Source organism: Lampetra planeri, chromosome 23 (assembly GCF_965212315.1).
Source record: "Lampetra planeri chromosome 23, kcLamPlan1.2.h2, whole genome shotgun sequence".
Taxonomy (NCBI): Eukaryota; Metazoa; Chordata; class Hyperoartia; order Petromyzontiformes; family Petromyzontidae; genus Lampetra; species Lampetra planeri.
The window spans coordinates 9373641-9391862 of record NC_136129.1 but is presented as its reverse complement, the minus strand read 5'-3'; the positions used below and the strand labels follow the sequence as shown (position 1 = coordinate 9391862).

Here is an 18222-nt window from a genome sequence, read left to right as displayed (position 1 = left end):
GGGTAGCTTTAGTGCCCATGCACATGTTCTGCGTGCCTCATGGGAGCTGTCAGAGTGAATGGAGATGCTGGGATAAGTGTTGACATGAACCCAGCAAGGCTGGTGGTGGGGGAGGGGGGTCATGGGCAGGGTCATGGGCAGGGTCGACAGAAGTCTGCGGTAAGAAGTGAATCCATTGAAGCCGCTTCACTTTGGGCTCTTAGCAACTGGGTGGGGGCAGGGATGGGGGGGGGGGAAGGTGATTGTGGGGCACATTTCAATGTGAGTGCTTTCATTTTCGGTCTTTTGATGCACACTGGCAGGTGTAGCCGCAATCATTTGCGTTCACTACAATACTAAATGCGGGCCTGGATTTAGGAAATGTTCTTCTTGTGTTGAATTCCATTGCTTATAAGGGGTGGAATGATGAACACCCTCACCACCACCCCCCCCCCCCCCCCCTTGAGCGATTCAGTGAATGTCCACGATCGAAGGTTGTGAAAGTCATTTCAAGAATTGGGTTAAACATTTTTCTATATTGTTGTGAAAAGGTTAACACGTCTCTGGTGGCTGCAGGCATCACGTGAACCCATAGCATGCAGAATCAGAATCTGAATACAGCCTGAAGGAATCCGATGAGCTATGTAGCTCTTTTTCGTCAGTTCTGACACCCGCGATTCAACGCGTACATTGCAAGCTTCAAAATCAAAATTAATCGACGAATGCGTGGGACAGCATTCCACCTTTGTTGCTCATCGCTGTGAAAGCAGCATGTACATATGTTGAACTTCTTTCGCACTGTACGTAGTCAGCCGTGCTAATCAGATGTGCGAGGGAAGGACAGCACTTGAGATCTGTGAAAAATAGCTGCATGGCTCATCAGATTCCTCCGGTATGAATAAATATTCTGATTCGGTATAACTCTGCAACAACAACACAAACTTCCGCGAACAGTTACGTTAAAACACATGCGTGTGTAGCAAGGCTTACGCAAGGCTATATCCCTGGCGTGGAGACTGCCTGCATGATAATAATGTTGGTAGGCCACACCTGGGGCAGGCGGTTATAGAGAGAGAGAGAGAATGGGCAAATCACGACGCTGTCGACCGAATTGTAGCGTTGTCCGTCCCTCTGTAGCGGCGCTATTCATAAAACCACCCCGCCGCTCCCCAGACGTGCCGCTCACACCAAAAAGAATGCCTGTGCCGCGTACACAGGTGCAGCTGGGGTCAGGACTTCCTGTGGGACGCAAGTGTTTGTGTTCCTTCCACGGAGGCGGATTATTGTTACTTTTTTTATTCTCGCGTATCCGTACATTCACTTCGGAGGTTACTCTCGTCTTCCCCGCCCCTCCCTCCACGCGGTTCCGCCTTTCGGTGGTAACCATCCCTCCTGTGTGTACGTACAGGGACTCCTCTGCTTACGAACGAGTTAGGTTCCAGGGGTCTATTCGTAAGTCCAACTTTACTCCCACTGATTTGAAACGTGTTATACGGCGTGTACACTAAACACGGGGAAAGGCTTTAAAAGTTGTATAATCTCATGTAGATGTAGATGCCACTGGTTCTTCACGTTCTGCAGATGTAGATGCCACCACCGCCATCTATATTGCGCGGGGGTTGAACTTACGACTCTCGGTCCGAACAGGCAACTGGACATCGGGACAAGTTTGTTCTTATCTCTGAAAGTTAGTAAGTCGAATGTCCGTAAGTAGAGAAGTCCCGGTACTCGAGATTCGTTCTCCACGTGTGCCCCTCCAACATTGACATTCTTGCATTATACGGTTATGTAATACAAGTAGGTTGAACTTTCTTCTGTGGTGACGGTTGCATTGAAGATCAATTGTACGTACGTTGGACTGCTGCTGCCGCCGCATGAAACGACATGCTGTGAAGCACATCGTACCTCGAAGCATTGCGAAAAGTTCCTGAAAATGCAATCGGCCGTTTGTTTGTTGTTCTTTGGCACTAAGCCACGAGGTTATCAATTCCAACCTTGTACGTATCGTATCCCTCATGTATACCGCATGAATAATGGATGAAGTACGGTCAGCTGGTCCTCCAGCTGAATAATAAATATTGTGTAACTGTATAATGCTAAGGCTAGCCCACATTAAGATGCAAAGCTGTCTGAAGGAAACTCATACCGTTGTGCAGATGATGTATATTTTATGTTTCTGATTGAACCTTTAATCTGAACCACACACACGGTGCTTTTGAATGCGTTGATGATGTAGCAAACATCTTTGAGTTGAGCAATTATATGCATTAAATTGCAGGATTACCCATTCGCATTTCTCATCTGCAGTGAATGTTTGTGTTTATTTAATCATGAGAATCTCGATAATTGGTTCTTTACCCTTCTATCTGGCAACAAAACTGACACCTTTTTACAAGGAGTCATGTTTGCATAGACCGCAATACCTGCAGTCATAATACAAACAAAAGAACATAACTCTGATAATGTGCACTGTCCTTAAAGTTGAGAACCAATTATCATATTTTTACTGGCAAATGAGGTTCCCATAGTGTAGATGCTTGCCCCGAGCTCTCATACTCTGATGGTGCATTGTCTTTGAGTTGTACGCCTTTTGGCGTCATCTGGTCCAACCCATATGAGACTAGGCTCTAAGGAAAGCTGTCTCGGGTGTGGATCAATCAACTTTAAGGACAGTGCACATTATCAGAGTTATGTTCTTTTGTTTGTATTATGACTGCAGGTATTGCGGTCTATGCAAACATGACTCCTTGTAAAAAGGTGTCAGTTTTGTTGCCAGATAGAAGGGTAAAGAACCAATTATCATATTTTTACTGGCAAATGAGGTTCCCATAGCATGAGAATCTCTTCGATGGAAAGGTCATGTAAAGCAAAAGCACGTCCCCGTTTAATTACAACGCGTCCATTACCATTTTTCTCTCCATTCCTCTTCGCGTCATCGCTGCAATTCAATTTGTTTTGCTTTTGTAATTTCGGTGACCCAGGGCCACTCGTGCAAACGAGACTATCCCTGGTCCTCTTGAAGATGAATCCCTGGTCCTCTTGAGTTCTCATCTGGTGAAATCAATTTGAACATCCGCACTTTTCCTCCACCCCGCCCCACTCCCCCCACCAAATTCAATTGCCATGCCAGCCACGAGGGTCCAAGTTACATCAACTTCGAGGCCGCTTGGCCACGCTGGAGAACAACATGGCCCATCGGAAATTATCATAATCTGTTACGAACGTGTAGCTTCCTTCGTGGTTGAGGTCAGGGCGAGGGTAATAATTCGTCGTCGCGTCGAGGGGCTGCTCGTTGCCAACGGCGCACCAAACCTACTGGAGGCTTGCGGGAGGGGCACACAACCTGCCCGGGAGGCTTTGTGGGAGGGGCACCGAACCAGAGGTCGCAACCGGGTACCCGATACCCGTACCCTATACGTTACCCGACTACCCGTACCTGGCCGGGTATGGGTACGGGTACCCGTTTGCGACCCTGGTGCGGCCGGGTACGGGTACGGGTAGGCCGTGAGTCACTGGTGAGTAACCGTTTGTCACTCATTTCGGGTAGGGTATGGGTACGGGTACCCATTTGCGACCCTGGTGCGGCCGGGTACGGGTACAATAAGGAATCAAACCCCGTTTGCGACCTCTGCACCGAACCTCCGGGAGGCTTCCAGGAGGGCACTCAACCTGCCAGGAGGCTTGCTGAAGACATTGTGCTGTGTGGCCGGGCTTGTTTTGGAGGTGCACTGCCACCGAGACGTACCCCCTCCTCCCTTTCCCCCTCGCTGTGAAAGCCGATGGGGCGCCTGCGAGACGTGAACGGGGGCACGGCCCCCGCGGCCGCTCGTGTGCACACAAAGTTAGGCGCGTCATAAAATGGAGCGAGCAAAAAGCCTGTCAGAAAGTGGCGGTGTTGTTTAGATTAGGCTGCAGCAGTAACCTTTGGTGTAATTTCTCCATTTGTTTATTCATTTTAGATTTTTTTTTTCATGGTACTAGGGTTTTCATTTACTTGATAGTGGCTGTATATGGGATTTGGTCCTTAATGTACAGTGTTATAGGATGAATGATGAATGATGCGATATAAAATGAAAGTATTATTATTCTTAACCGTTATTCGGTGAACTGCGTGTGCTTGTGTGACGGGAACGGTTTGGGCAATTGTTTAGCTACACGACCACCTGACCACGATGCACTGTGTGTCGTACAGGCTGCCTCAAAGGCCCCTGGCTGTGTAGGTTCGTCTTGGGATTTTCGCCGCCCCACGAAGGCTGCTGCTGGCTGAGCCTGCAATTGAGACGGCTTCATGAATGAGCGGGTGTCAAAATGTGTAATTATTTTTTACCGCGTAGGTTTTTTCCGCGGTTGTGCTGCCGTGCGGCGTCTCCCGACGCGTTTTCGGTGCCGTGCCGCGTTCTTGTTCGGCGCGACTTTACCGACGTTTCGCTCCACGTGCTGGCAGCTGCTTCTTCTCCAGTTCGGTTCGGTTCCCGAAGAAGCTTCCCTGAATCAGCGCGCGGAGCGAAACGTCCGGATAGCGCGCCGAACGACGCGCGTGGTAATGACCCAAATAACCCATCGGAGAGCTTGAGTTGAGTTACTAAACGTCTTGGCGCGCTGCAAAGCGTCTCAACCCAGCTTTCCCCGCGCTTTTGTCGACCCGCAGACGAGCACGCTGCCCCAGGGCACCGTCAACATGAACCAGGCCACGGAGGTGGTGGAGGCCGAGAGCCGCACGGGGCAGAAGAACTCGCTGTGCATCGCCACGCCCGACCGGGAGTACTTCATCCGCGCCGAGACGAAGGAGGATCTCAACGGGTGAGTGTCGCCCCCTCGGCGCTCTTGGGAGAGGCGGGGAGTGGGTAGGCCGCTTGGCTCCAGCTGCAGATGCAGGAGGCTGCGTTCGACGTTGCCCCCCCCCTTTCCGGCTGCCGCCCGCCCGGACCTGTAACATGCCGTGCAGGCCGTGGGGGGGGGGGGGCGCGTGTCGAGCCAAGCTCGAGCAGGTGGGACTCGACGCGTGGTCTCTTGAGGTCTCGCTAAATGTCAAGCGGTGTAAACCATCACGCCAAACCGGTCCTCCTCGCAGCAGCGGTTTCTGACGAACCGTCGGACAAAGACGGTGGTCACCGCGTCGCGCGCTTTCAGATGCGCTTCTGCGGCCGTCTGGAATGCTCTTCCTTTTGATATTAGGAAGCCACTGGAGCTATGCACTTTTAAATCCAGATTTAAAAACTAATTACTTTAAAACTGCTTTTTGTTTTTAGTTTGTTGTCCTTCCACCGCACCTCCAATTAGCACGGTTGGCTACATACCGTGCGATGGAGATTCAACGCACGTATGTACGTACGTACAAACAGATAAGCCTGACTTCGTCAATTGCGGCTCAGAGACATGAAGTGAGCGATGCACGTGATGATGAAACAGAACGTTGCCTTGTGGAGCTCCACTGAACTTCCCTTGGCCCTGGCTGGTGAATATAGTTAGCTGTGAGACGGATGATTACCACCGAGCTTAGCAGAGAATAATGTAATGATGATAATGTATTGGTTTGCCCACCGAAGATGTTAGGCCTTTTCACTTTATTGAGAACTACGGTTCTGGTTTCTTTCCAGAGGAAACTTGAGGGCTTGGAGAAAACGCATGCATCTGAGGGGATAATTACTCCCCGGGCCCAGACCAAATATTTATTAATGTGGCCAATAAAAGTGAGTAATGTGAGAACCGTTTGAAATGAGTGGTTATCGAGTAATTATCTTTTGATTAGCTGTATAAATACATGGGTAGGAATAAACACACCTTTTTAGGTGGGATAAATTTCTACTCTGGCCCCAGACTAAATGCAACATTTTGCCGAGCTAGCCCAGTCGGGAGCAACTCCCTGCGCTGCTTTCTCTCTTGACGAGCGTTGTTGGGTTACTCGCGTTCATTTTATGCAACATGCATCTTTTTGTGGTCCACTGACCTTGCCTAAAATCGCCGGGAAGGCAAATATAAGAAGAGCGCACCACTTGTAAAAATGTATTTAAGTCCTTCAGCCTATTGGCATGCCAGATTCACGTTATCAATATTATCAAGCAAGGAAATGGTTTCATTAGGCGAGTTAGTTTTGTCAGAAAGCTGATGCTCCTGAATTGCTGGATTGTCATTGGCGAAAGCGCTCGGTATAAAATACGGGACCCAATTCAATGCAAAAAGCAAAACACCTCCACAAACACTTTCAGAATCAGAATGTTTATTTTGCTGAAGGAATCCGATGAGCTATAAAGCTTTTTTCACAGATGTCCAGTCTGGGCAGGTAATAACAATAGTACAAAAACATTATAGTAGTGCAAAGTACCAGAAAGGTAAACAAATCACCTAAACACATACAAATAAAACTAAACCACCCCCATCCTACAAGACAAAGCCCACGGAGGTAATTAACACATTTTTAAAACGCGACCTGGCCACAAATGATAGCTCAACAAAAGAGGCTTATCATTTGGACATTCATAGCAGCAAAATCATCTAATTAGCCACGGAGCGTTATGGGTCAAACCAAATCTATACAAGCAGAACTCTCTTCTGTGCCTCCACATTTAAAAATGCATTTTAGTCCCATCAGCCAATCGGCTACCCCCACACCGGCATTAACATCGCTCGATCGATCACGAGCGCGCTCCGACGCAATAACACGATGCCTCGTTTATTTTGCCGGGTGGAGGGGGGGGTGAGAGAGAGTTTTGCGAGATCTCGTTTTGGACGCGACGCCCAGGGGGCCCCGCGTGCCGCTCTCATTGATTTAGCGTGAGCCGCATGTCCAAATGGCAAAAGCGAAGCGGAGGGTTTCCCGCAACACGAACCAGATTGCGCGGCGGACTCGCGAGTAATTTGCCTCTCCCCCCCCCCGGTCCGCTTTGGGCTTTTAAATCATCCGTTCCGCCGCAAGCTGCCGCGTCGGAGATCACATCCCGAGTGTGGCCCCCCCACCCCCGCCGTTCTCCCGCTTATTATCGGAAAAAACTCTGCCGGCTGGCGGGATCCATCTGACACAATTCACGGAGCGGTCGCGGACAAATTGTGTTAAATCTTTCACGGGCCACTGAGAGAAGAGGCTCCGCTGTGACCCCCCCGCCCCCGCTAAGATTGGTTGAAGCCGGAGGCAGGTGGGGATGTGTCATCTAATTATTTAATCTATCCACATCTAGCTCGCTAGACTTCCTCGTGTATCCATCTCTATAAACGCATCTGTCAGTCTCATCTATATGGCTGTTTCTTCCCTTACCCCCGCATGTCGTTTTTTGCTTTGTGCCCGCGTAGCCGCACGTCCGTCTTTTGTGCCCAGCTGTCTTATTTTGGCTCGGCACGCAAACGCCGTGCAAGTGCAGTGATTGTCATCTCCCGTGTATTTGAATGGCTTATTCATTATGTTGAAGGTATGTTGTTGAACTTGAGATGGGTTTGCTATTAAATGTATACCGTAGATTGGACGCACGGACTCTGAATTGAGATGTGCACGTTGGGAATTACACTGGAGAGACAGAAAGGAAAACGTGGATCACATTCAACAACACCAATTAGTGACTTCATAAAGACTTGTAAAAAGATATAAGCAGGCTTGGGCAGGACATCTCCAGAAGGCAATGATGGCTGATGGATGAGACCCGTGACTGTGTGTGCCACGGTGGCGAGATGTTAACTACCTCACCTGGTGTACAGGTCGTTGGTTCGATCCCGACCCCTGACGCCTGAACGTTTGGAGTGTTCTCCCCGTGGTCACTTGGATTTTTCTCCGGGTCATCCAGATTTTCCCTCCGCATTTGGAATCTAACGTGCGATTCGAGTATATTTGGCTGCTATAAGCTTCCACGTGATAAAGCCACTTGGTGGAGCTATCAATTGTGGCGAGGTCGCTTCTAAAAAAAGAGCTATATTGCTTCAATGGGCCTTACCCGGTCAAATTAAAATGCCGTTACTTTTCGTTTCGACTGAACGGCAGCCGCAGGAGAGGGAACACGCCAGAGAGGACAACCTTCGCCGAATCGGACTGCGGCAACGCGGCACTGCGAGGCTTGGTGACGGCATGGCGGGGGGGCAGGCAGGAGAGGGGGGGGGGGCCTTAATCCGACGGAGGCCATGCCACCAACATCCAGAGAGCGCAAGTCCCACTGTAGGGTGCCGCTCGTGAGAAGTGTAGGTGGGGACTTTGCGAGCTACTCTCTGTAGTTTCCTGTCGGTGAAAGCGAGACCCATTTTGGTGGCAAGTTGGGTAATTTTTAAAGCGAGGAATGTAATTGCTTTTATTTCTTGATTTTTTCATCCCGTCACTGGGGAAACTGGTTTTTAATCCACTGGAGCTTTCTGTGGCTTATGAAAGTAATCTGAACAAACAATGGAGTTTTTTGTTTTTATTTCTTATTACCCCCCCCTACCCCACCAACCGCCATGTAACCACCGGGCCAATCACACAACGATGACAAGGATACGTGATAAAGTCTCAAAACACACATTTTTCATCTGTCTTTTTTTGGAAATGATAGACTTTTCTTTTTTTTTACACGCTGCAGGTGTAATAATTTTATATATATGCACACGCATCGAGGGGGGAAATAACAGGCTTTGGAATTTCCATACCTGGGATGCAGTCAATGATGAGTCTTGAGGATATTTACTTGATGGGGAGGAATGATCGTGCACCGGAGAAAAACCTCCTGCGTGTAATGTGCGGGGGGGCGGGGGTTCGTACTCAGACCCTGCACATTCGTCAATAACTCCACGTGTGGTCTTAAAATAGAATAAACAAATATCGAGAGAGTGGATGACGTCTGGGGTTAAATGGCCCCTGTTGTTCGTAGCACTTAAATTGAGAGGCCAGAGACAGAGTTAATGAGGGTTGGAGACTGAACTTTTTACGAGATGGGTCCTGATGACCAATTATGTTTTTTAAATACTCGTAAGAATAGTTAACTAATTGTAGTTATCGAGTAACAGAAAATAACCCAGCAATAATCAAAAAGTATTTCCAAATAAACTTTTTTTTTATTAAAAGGAAAATCATTAAAATATTGCCGGCACATTTTACAGATATATCAGCATCTGTAGATGGGTCTGGTGGGCCCGTTATCTCAGGCAACCCATTAACCCACCCTCTGAAGCACTGATGATGATAACAATAATACAAGGTCCATTGGAACCTCATTTGCCAGTAAAAAATATGATAATTGTTTTTTTTACCCTTCTATCTGGCAAACAAGTATCATATTTTTTACTGGCAAATGAGGTTCCAATGGTGTAAAATGCTTACCCCGAGCTCTCATACTCTGATGGTGCATTGTCTTTGAGTTGTGCGCTTTTTGGCGTCATATGGTCCAACCCATGTGAGACTAGGCTCTAAGGAAAGCTGTCTCGGGTGTGGACCAATCAACTTCAAGGACAGTGCATATATTATCAGAGTTATGTTTTTTGTTTGCATTATGGCTGCAGGTATTGTGGTCTATGCAAACATGACTCCTTGTAAAAAAAGGTGTCAGTTTTGTTGCCAGATAGAAGGATAAAAAAACAATTATTATAATAATACAAGCTGTCAAGATACTCACTCTCTCTCTCTCTGTGACTGTACAAACGCTATTATTATTATTATTTTTCACCACCCCGCTCTTCGTGGTGCATTGCTCTCTCCTCTCACCGTTGTGTTTTTTCTGCTGCTCGTTCATTTTGAGTCGCGTTTCTTCGAGCACACCGACTGCACGTGAACGATAGCGAGGGCGGCATCGCACTCTGAACGGGGTGGAGGGGGGGGCGGGGGTCACCTTGGGCTGCAGGTCACCGTGCAGCCAAGCAGTGGAGGTTACGCGCTCGCCATGTGCTTGCTTGTTTTCTGTACCCTCCTGCCTGTGCTCGCCGCAAAAAGGCATAACTACATTCCACGAAAACAAATTGCGATGCCATTTTTAAAAATGATGACTCGGTTTTCCTGTTACATTTTCTGGTAATCACGCACATTTTAAACCTTTTAAATTTTTTACCAGGTAAGGCCCACTGAGTTATATATAGCTCAGCGAAGTGCCTTATCACGTGAAAATGTATAGCAGCCAAACACTCTCAACGCATGTTGATTCTAAATGTGGAGGGAAACGCTGATGACCCTGAAAAAATCCCACGCCAACTCCAAATATGCAGGCATCAGGGTCAGGATCGAACCCACGACCTCCTGTATACCAGTCGAGGGAGTTAACATCTCGCCATTGGGCCCTTCCCCACATCGGCGCTAGGATCAGTGGGCCCCTGGCACGACTTAGAAGCGGCGTGTTGTTTTTCAGCATCGGGGTGTAGTGGGTGCGAGATGCGTGGCTCGGTCGGTCGTACTTCCAAGTTTCATTCGAGTCCTCGTGCCGGGCCTGAGCTATATTATCAGTGCCTGGAGGAAGCACGTACGCCCGCTTGTAGCGTTTGTCTTACTTGGCGTGTAGGTTTTTTTCGCGGTTGCGCCGTAACGGCTCTGTCCGACGCGTTTGCGGCCGACACCGCGCGCGTCGATCGGCACGATGCCCGATGTTTCGCTCCACGTGCTGCCGGGAGCGTCTTCAGGAATCGAACGGAACTGAATTCTTCCGAGGAAGCTCCCAGCACCAGCCATACAGCCCGAGCGATACAACCCGAACACACAGTGATTGATTGCGTTTGCTTATAACTCTTCGAGTTTTTCGTGGTCTCATGGCTATAAATTAAATGGTTAATGATCACACCAAAAAAGCGGTTGGTTGTTGGTGTGTGGAAAGGCTCTGGTGGCAAAGGTTAGCAACAGCACTGCTTATTCAACCTATCCTCACGTCTCAAACCTTTCCTCGTGAGTTTTGTATCTTCCCGCACGATAAAATATCGAGGCATCATGTGACCCCCCTCCGCCCCCCGTCTGCTGGTTAACACAATATCTCGTGATTTCGTAAACGGCCGTGTATTTTTTTAACGGGGCCACGCGCGTGTACACACGCTGGGCTAATGCGTGCAGTCCTCCCATCCATCAGAATCGGAATCTTTATTTAGACCTGGGGGTGAGGAATCCGATGAGCTACGAAGCTCTTTCTCGCAGATGTCCAGCGTGGGCGGGTCAGCAGCTACCTCCGCAGTCTACTTAGACACCCGCAGAGCACCCTCTACTGGATCAGCTGGAATTATTTCTGCATGAAAAGATGAGCGTGTGCCAAATTCAGCCATGTAGATTCGGCTGCGAGCACACCTGCCTGCAAATATTGAATTGTGGAGCCATCCTGCAATGCAGCTCCTTTGAAGGCCCATGGGTTTGTTGATGGCGTTCTACTTGTGAGATACCCAGAAACACAGCTGAGCTGCGAAGCGGGCCAGGGAGATAGCAGTGCAGCGCGTGGGTTTTTTACTAACTCATCTGTGTGCGCGGACCCTTTCAGCGTTGTGCTTTTGTGGGATATCTGGACAGACACCAGTTCCGTCTCGCATTCAGAACGCCCCTTGAAACGGAATTGGCTAAGCATTGAATCGTGACCCAATTTGCAAATCTTCTGTGATGCTTTCCTGGATGAATAAGTTGCATTATGGACTACCGCTGTTGGCCTTGTGGAGAGAAGCGCATACAAAATGCAAAGGTCACTTCAGTAATGATGAAGAATTCGTATTTTGGAAGTTACCAGCTAGATTATCCTTTTTTCTTAAAAAAAATATGAAATTGACATGTTTCCAAGAAAGCCTCACCTCAGTTTTCGGGATACTCTTTTTATGGAGGCTTCTGCAAGGGGATGTTTGCCCAGTTCAACTTCACGGAGTGATTTTTTAGCATTCTTAAATAAGGAAAACAGTACCCAATGAAGTTCCACAGAGTACGTGTGTGAACCATTCATGGGCGTTTGCTGGACATCTGTGAAAAAGAGCTTCATAGCTCATCGGATTCCTCCAGTGTGAATAAATATTTTTATTGACTCTGAGAATCTCGCGTGAACTAGTTGACAGTCCACTTGCTGTGCTGCCATCTCCTGGCCAACACCCGCCCAGCGGGTTTGAGAGTTTCATCCAATTAGTCCACGACCATTTCTGCCAAATGAGCTGGATTTACAAGCCTGCTTGTTCACATGTACTAATTGATAATTTAAAAAACACTTGTTTTGCTGCTCTGACAAACGCAGCTCTTTTGCAAAGTTGGGGGACCCGAATTGACCCTGCAGCCTTTGCCTGCACTCCCCGGCAGCAGCAGCAGCAGCACGTCAAGCAAAGCTCCCGATAACGGAAGGGTGGCCAAGCCGACGAATCCCAAAGTCCACACGCTATATACAAATAACGTGGCCCAGGTTCGGAGGTCCCGCACCGAAACTGACGGATCCCCACGTCGGAAAAGCTTCCCGACAGGATTATCCCAGTGTGGGCGTGAAGCCAAGAACGCAGCCGTTGTATTGCGCCAGTACGGTTGGCCCTTTGTCATTTTAATACCCAGAATAAACATCTGAAAGTACCGCCGTCCTTTTTTGTGTGATGCTCAAAAGAGGAAAAAAAAGCTATTCATGCACCTTGGACCCTGAGAGAGTAGGGGGGGGGAGAAGGACGTGTGAAAAACTGGCCATGAACCCGACAGCAAGACCGCAACAGGCCCCTTGTTAGCACAGGTGGCACGGCGAGGTGGCAGCCGATGTTTACCCACCCCAGGCTGGCTTCACAGTCCGAGTTTTGACTTCGTGTTTAAGGGAAACGCCTTTGCGCCACCACAGTGCGGCTCGCCGCTGAGCTCGTATGATGTGTCACGATTGATTAACCACGCTATAACTAACTTTTATTTTTTTTACCAGGTAAGGCCCACTGAGCTATTTAGCTTAACGTAGTAGCTTATGATGTGAAAATTTACAGCAGCCAAATACTCTAATCCCATGTTGATTCTAAGCGTAGAGGGAAAAACCGGAGGACCCAGATAAAAATCCACGTGACCGCGGGGAGAGAAACACGCAAACTCCAAATATACAGGAGGCATCAGGGTTGGGATCAAACCCACGCCCTCCTCCATACCAGGCGAGGTAGTTAACGTCTCACCACCACGGCGCCCCATCTCAACCACGCGATGCTTAGGCAAGCAACAAATAATCTGATGCTTAGGCATCAACGTGGGTGTTGACGCCTGCAGCATCTCCTGTTGTTCGTGACGTTTGCAATTCTCCCTGCGGGCGCGCGGAACCGTGGGACAGCGAGAGCCTGGAGACAGCCGCTGATTAGCGTGCACCGCTGACACCTGTCTCCCCCTGCATAGCACCTGCTACCCAGGGTCCACTTCTTCTCTGCTTTTGGGGCCGGAGTGCAGGGTCAGAGGGGGGGCGATCTCAGCCACCTGACTTCTTTCAGATTCTAAATAGATTTTCAATAGATGCTACTGCAGTAGATTGTATTATTTTCTTATAAGCTCATTAGAAGCTCTTTCCTTTGAATCGTTTGGCTGTGCCCACTTAGCGCCCCCTTAGCGCCACGCTCCTTTTCCCTACTTGTCCCGGAGCAAACTTCCCCTACATTTCGATTTAAAGCTTTCGTGACTGCAGGGATTCATCTTCTTGGTTCTTTCGGTAAAGTCACGTAGAAGGGAAGTAATAAAATAATAAAAATAAAACATAATAAAATCATTCTCACGACGTTTCGGCCACAACGCAAGCAGCCGTCCTCAGGTGAAGACCAGGTCTGTCGAGTTTCCACTCCTCCCTCAAGACCCACAATCTTCTCACTGGCCCATCCTTCCCTCCATCCCTAGGCACCCCCGTAATTCTCGCACCCACTAACCTACCTCCCCACATACCCCATCCCTGTTCACTGAATCACTTTTGGCTACCCTCATTGTACCACTCATAACCCTTGTAAAGCACCTTGGATAAAAGCGCTATATAAAAATACGATAAGATTATCGAAGGCGATTGGCGGTGTAATTGGAGGGACTGTTCAAGCTGCGGCGACTCATTTGAGCTCTTTGTACCAATTAGCCAAATGGTGCCGGGCCTTGATTCTGCAGAGTGCCCGTGACAGCTGCAATCAATGGATTCGCTGCTGAACACGTGGGACCCCGACCCGTCAATCATTGAGACCGAGCGATTGGATCGCAGACCCATCGCATGGGCCCCGGCAAAAAAAAAAACATGCCCCGTCGCATTCGACGCTTGCCGTGCGTGTTAAGTCGCATTCGCAGTAAATTGCCTGAATTGCGTGTGCACGCTCTAAATTGATGCAGCCTCACAGAAGAGCGCACCCGCGCGGGTGGGCGGCAGAGAGGGGGAGAGACAGTTGGAGGTGTAGGCAATGAGGCTCTCCGCTGTGTTCTGTGTTATTACTGTGCTGCTCTTGATATGGGCTTTCAGAGTTTCAGGGAGCAATGATAGGAAAAAAATCCCTTTGGGCTCGTAGCGAAACTCTAGGCCATGAATGCTTTGAATCGCACTCGTGCGTGTGTATGTATGTTGAACTTCTTTCGCACCGTACGTAGCCAACTGTGCTCATCGGAGGTGTGGGGGAAGGACAACAAACTAAACAGAAAAAGTCTGAACGCAGTTCGATATGTGTGTGTGTGAGCACGCGTTTTTTTTGTATTCATGAAATTATACGGTTACACGTATGCTAATATTCCTTGAGCCCAGACCAGATGTTTCCCTTGTCAGTACCACCTGATGTGGAGTAACTTTATTGGTTCCAATTTTGTTGCGGTGGCCAACAACAATTCATGATATGATGACCATTTCAAATGAGTGGAGTTCTCAAACGATTTACCCGTATAAATAAATGAGTAGTAAGTTTTGATTCCTTGGTACCAATTTCTGCTCTGGCTCCCATCGACTATATTTCATCAAATGGTACCGTACAAACAAGGCAGACAAAGATGGGAAACAATATAAGCGAGAAAACAACGTCTGGTATGGAATAGCGTGACAGTTCCTTGTGGAGGTGGGGGGGGGTGAGGTTGGCGAGTGAATCGCTCGCCAGTAGCCATCCGCAAGTTAAGAATCGTTCCTCACTCATTACAGACCCGCACAGATTTACAGGCGGTTTAAATGTACGCTCGGAATCTACACTGAACAGAAGGGCGCTTGGACTTAACCAAATGGGTACATTCAACAGCCATCTCACATTGGTACAATCGACCTTGACAATAAAACAATCTTTCAAAAAAACACGTGCGTTTGTGATACAGGAAAATACCATGTAGCGTACAGCCAGTGTCTGGTTGAACGAGCTCCCCCCCCCCCCCCCCATGACATAATAATTTACCAACCAACATCAATATGTACACACAGAAAACGTAGTTTCGAATAGGCTTGACTTGCGATAACTTTTAATATATTTTTTACGTGCGACGCAATTGTATTGCGAACATTGTCGTTGGCCACCGTACAATGGGCTCGTTGTCAACGCAATCGATGAATCGGTGAATAATGCGGCTCGCTGCCCACCCGGGGAAGGCCGCACTGTACACGCAGCGCTTGAGTGACGCCGCACGGCACCGTCCACATCGCGAGTGGCCACCAGCGGTAATGGCACGGGGCGAGGGGGGGGCTCAGCCGAGACGGTGACGGCGCTGTCACTCGTTACTCTCCATCGGGTACGGGTTGACGACGGGGGAAGGCGTCGGGGAAAGCCTAATGGCTGAAGCATTTTCCCGCTCGGCAGTAATGGCAGTGTGCTGCTGCTGCTGGCTTCGAGAAAATGCATTAGCATTGACCAAGCTGCACGGTAGCAGCAGCAGCAGCGGCTGGGACGCATGAACAATGCACATATTTCGATGTAAAGCTTTCGTGACTGCAGGGATTCATCTTCCTGGTTCTTTCGGTCAAGTCACGTAGAAGGGAAGTAATAAAATAATGAAAATAAAACATAATAAAATAATTCTCACAACGTCGTGAGAATTATTTTATTATGTTTTACCGAAAGAACCCAGAAAATGCACATATTAACAGAGCATGTTTGTTTGCATGTTTTTTTTCCACACGTGTGGCTAATGCAGACTTGATGCCTTGCAAATAGGTATCTATTTGGTGTTCGAACATCTTCAACACCTCCTGTTGTTTTTCTCGCCAGAATTAGGTGAAGTCTAAAGCATCTTCATCATTTTTGATCCTGGCAAAAAAACGGTCCTACGTAGGCACGAACAACGTCTCCGCGTGGGGAAAATGTCTCCTCCCCAGTCTCCCAGGCGCTTGATGCGTGGCTGACAAACGGTCCCTGCTCTCACACACCCGTGCGCGCGCCTTGGGCTTGATGGGAACAACACTGGCAATAACACAGCCGGACAATAGTAGCACGCACAAAAGTGGGTCTTTTGTGCGCGGTGTCCCCAAGCGGGTGAGACGTTGTTCGCGTTTAGTCCGGCGTGTAACAGAGCTCTTTGCCTGCGATGATATCTTCCTTTTGATAAATACATTGATATGGGGCATCCGTAAAGGTGGCATCTGTTATTAAAGAATTGTGACTGCACGGGTTTCCTCTGGCTTCTCAGCTTCTCCCCCCCCCCGACGTAGCTAAGAAAAACATACAATGTTATAGGGTATTGGCCAAACATCCCAGTGCTGAAACACGACCTGCAAATGAGTCAATTGGGATTGCACACAGTTGCAACATCGCTCCCTGCTGCGACAAACTTGGCAGGAACCTCCTGAAAAAGAGTCTTGAGACTCGGCGAAGGCTTCCCTGGGTAAACAAGCGTAGTACGTACTAATAATATGCATAGTAGTGATGTCTGCAGTGGTGGTCCTGGGTCTCCCACCTCCGCCAGATAATTCAGACATTGCAACAACAACAAAAATGGCCTGCAAAATTGCACTGCAGGGGTCAAAGAAAATTGTGGATGGAATAAACTAATAAATTTAGGCAATTGGAGAAAAAAACGTAATTTCTTTTTTTTTAGAAAATTTCATGTTTTTGCAGCACGCAATCTCTTTGATGTCATAGTTTGGTGAGGCATGCCCTCATCGTAAACATTTAGGGCTCTCTGAAAGTGACGCTCATTAAATTGCACGTTGAAAGGAAAGTGGAGTTCATTCAAACCGAGACACTGGACGTGGCTGTTAGTAAATCCCGCTGATCCCATTCAGACTCTCACAAGTTCCTGCAACTCCCAAGGCTGCTGTGCATATAATATACAGGGTGTTTAATTGACGTGAAAATTTAATCCTGGATACGTGGAAACGCAGTTGAAACGGTTAATTATTTTTGCGGCAACGATGAAATGTTTTCCCCGCGAGCTGTGCTTCTCGCGACGTGCGTGCCTCCCTAAGACGGACGCTTCTCATCCTCGGCAGCGGAGATGAGCGTTCCAGATTTAAACGAAATCCTATCGGCGTCGGTGCCAGTCTTCCTGAAAAGAAGCGCCGGTAAAGCTGCCACCGTTAATCGCCGCCGTGCCCCCGTCGGCGTGTCGAGCGCGTGCCCTCCTCTCGTCTTGTTTACTGCCGCACTCACCCCCCCTCACCACCCCTCACCACCCCTCACCACCCCTCACCACCCCTCACCACCCCTCACCCCTCCGACCTCGGCACCTCTCTCACTATTACCTTCGACCGCTGCTTGGAAGCTGCTTCGTCCTGCGCGCTAACATTCCCGCTGTGCACCCCCCCCCTCGCTCCCCTCGCTTAAATTGGCCGGCATCGTCACCACGCGGGTGTGACTGTGGGATACGTTAAATGAACGAAAACACATTTGATTGTGTTCTTTTTTTATCACCTTCATGAGGGAAGCTGAAGAGCTGGGTGTGGGCGACAGATTGTCTTTGCAGACTCCTCGCACAGATGTGAAAATCTAAAATGTATTTACCCCATGCTGCCACCTGCTTCCCTCGTCCCCAGACCCACTCGCGTCCCCTCTTGCTTAAAACTGAATGCGTTGCCTTAACTCTTCTGCGTACAGCTCTACGATTAACGCAATACAAACTAAAGCTGTCTTTGCCCTGATTTCCCTCGCCAAAATCACGACAAGCTTTTGGCAGAGTGCACCAAAAATCGTAGACCTCTTACGAAGATAAACCTCTGAGTGCCGACTCTGCTTAGTTATGAAAATGAATTATAAATGGCAGGGGTGGTTAAGTATGTTAATCAGGCGAGGGTAAGGTTCATAGTTAATATACAGCCCGTTTAGCAATCCACTGCCAGACGCAAAGCCTTCCCCCGCACCGTGTAGGTTGTGAGAGTCGTTTAACCGTACTTCACCACGCTGGGCAGTGTGGGTTAGAGAAGGCAGTTAGACTCCCCCCACCTCCCCGAACTGGTTCAGCCAGTGATAATCGGGCATCGCCGGGAATGGAACTCG

General features: G+C 48.8%; 1 pseudogene across 1 annotated transcript in view; it reads left to right on the top strand.

Annotated features, from left to right (window-relative positions):
* Window positions 1-18222, top strand: part of LOC144726537 (uncharacterized) — a 159012-nt pseudogene that overhangs the window by 83699 nt on the left and 57091 nt on the right. Inside the window, exon 4 of the transcript XR_013587279.1 lies at window positions 4628-4779. The product of XR_013587279.1 is annotated as an uncharacterized LOC144726537 (transcript). The remainder of the gene's footprint in view (window positions 1-4627; window positions 4780-18222) is intronic.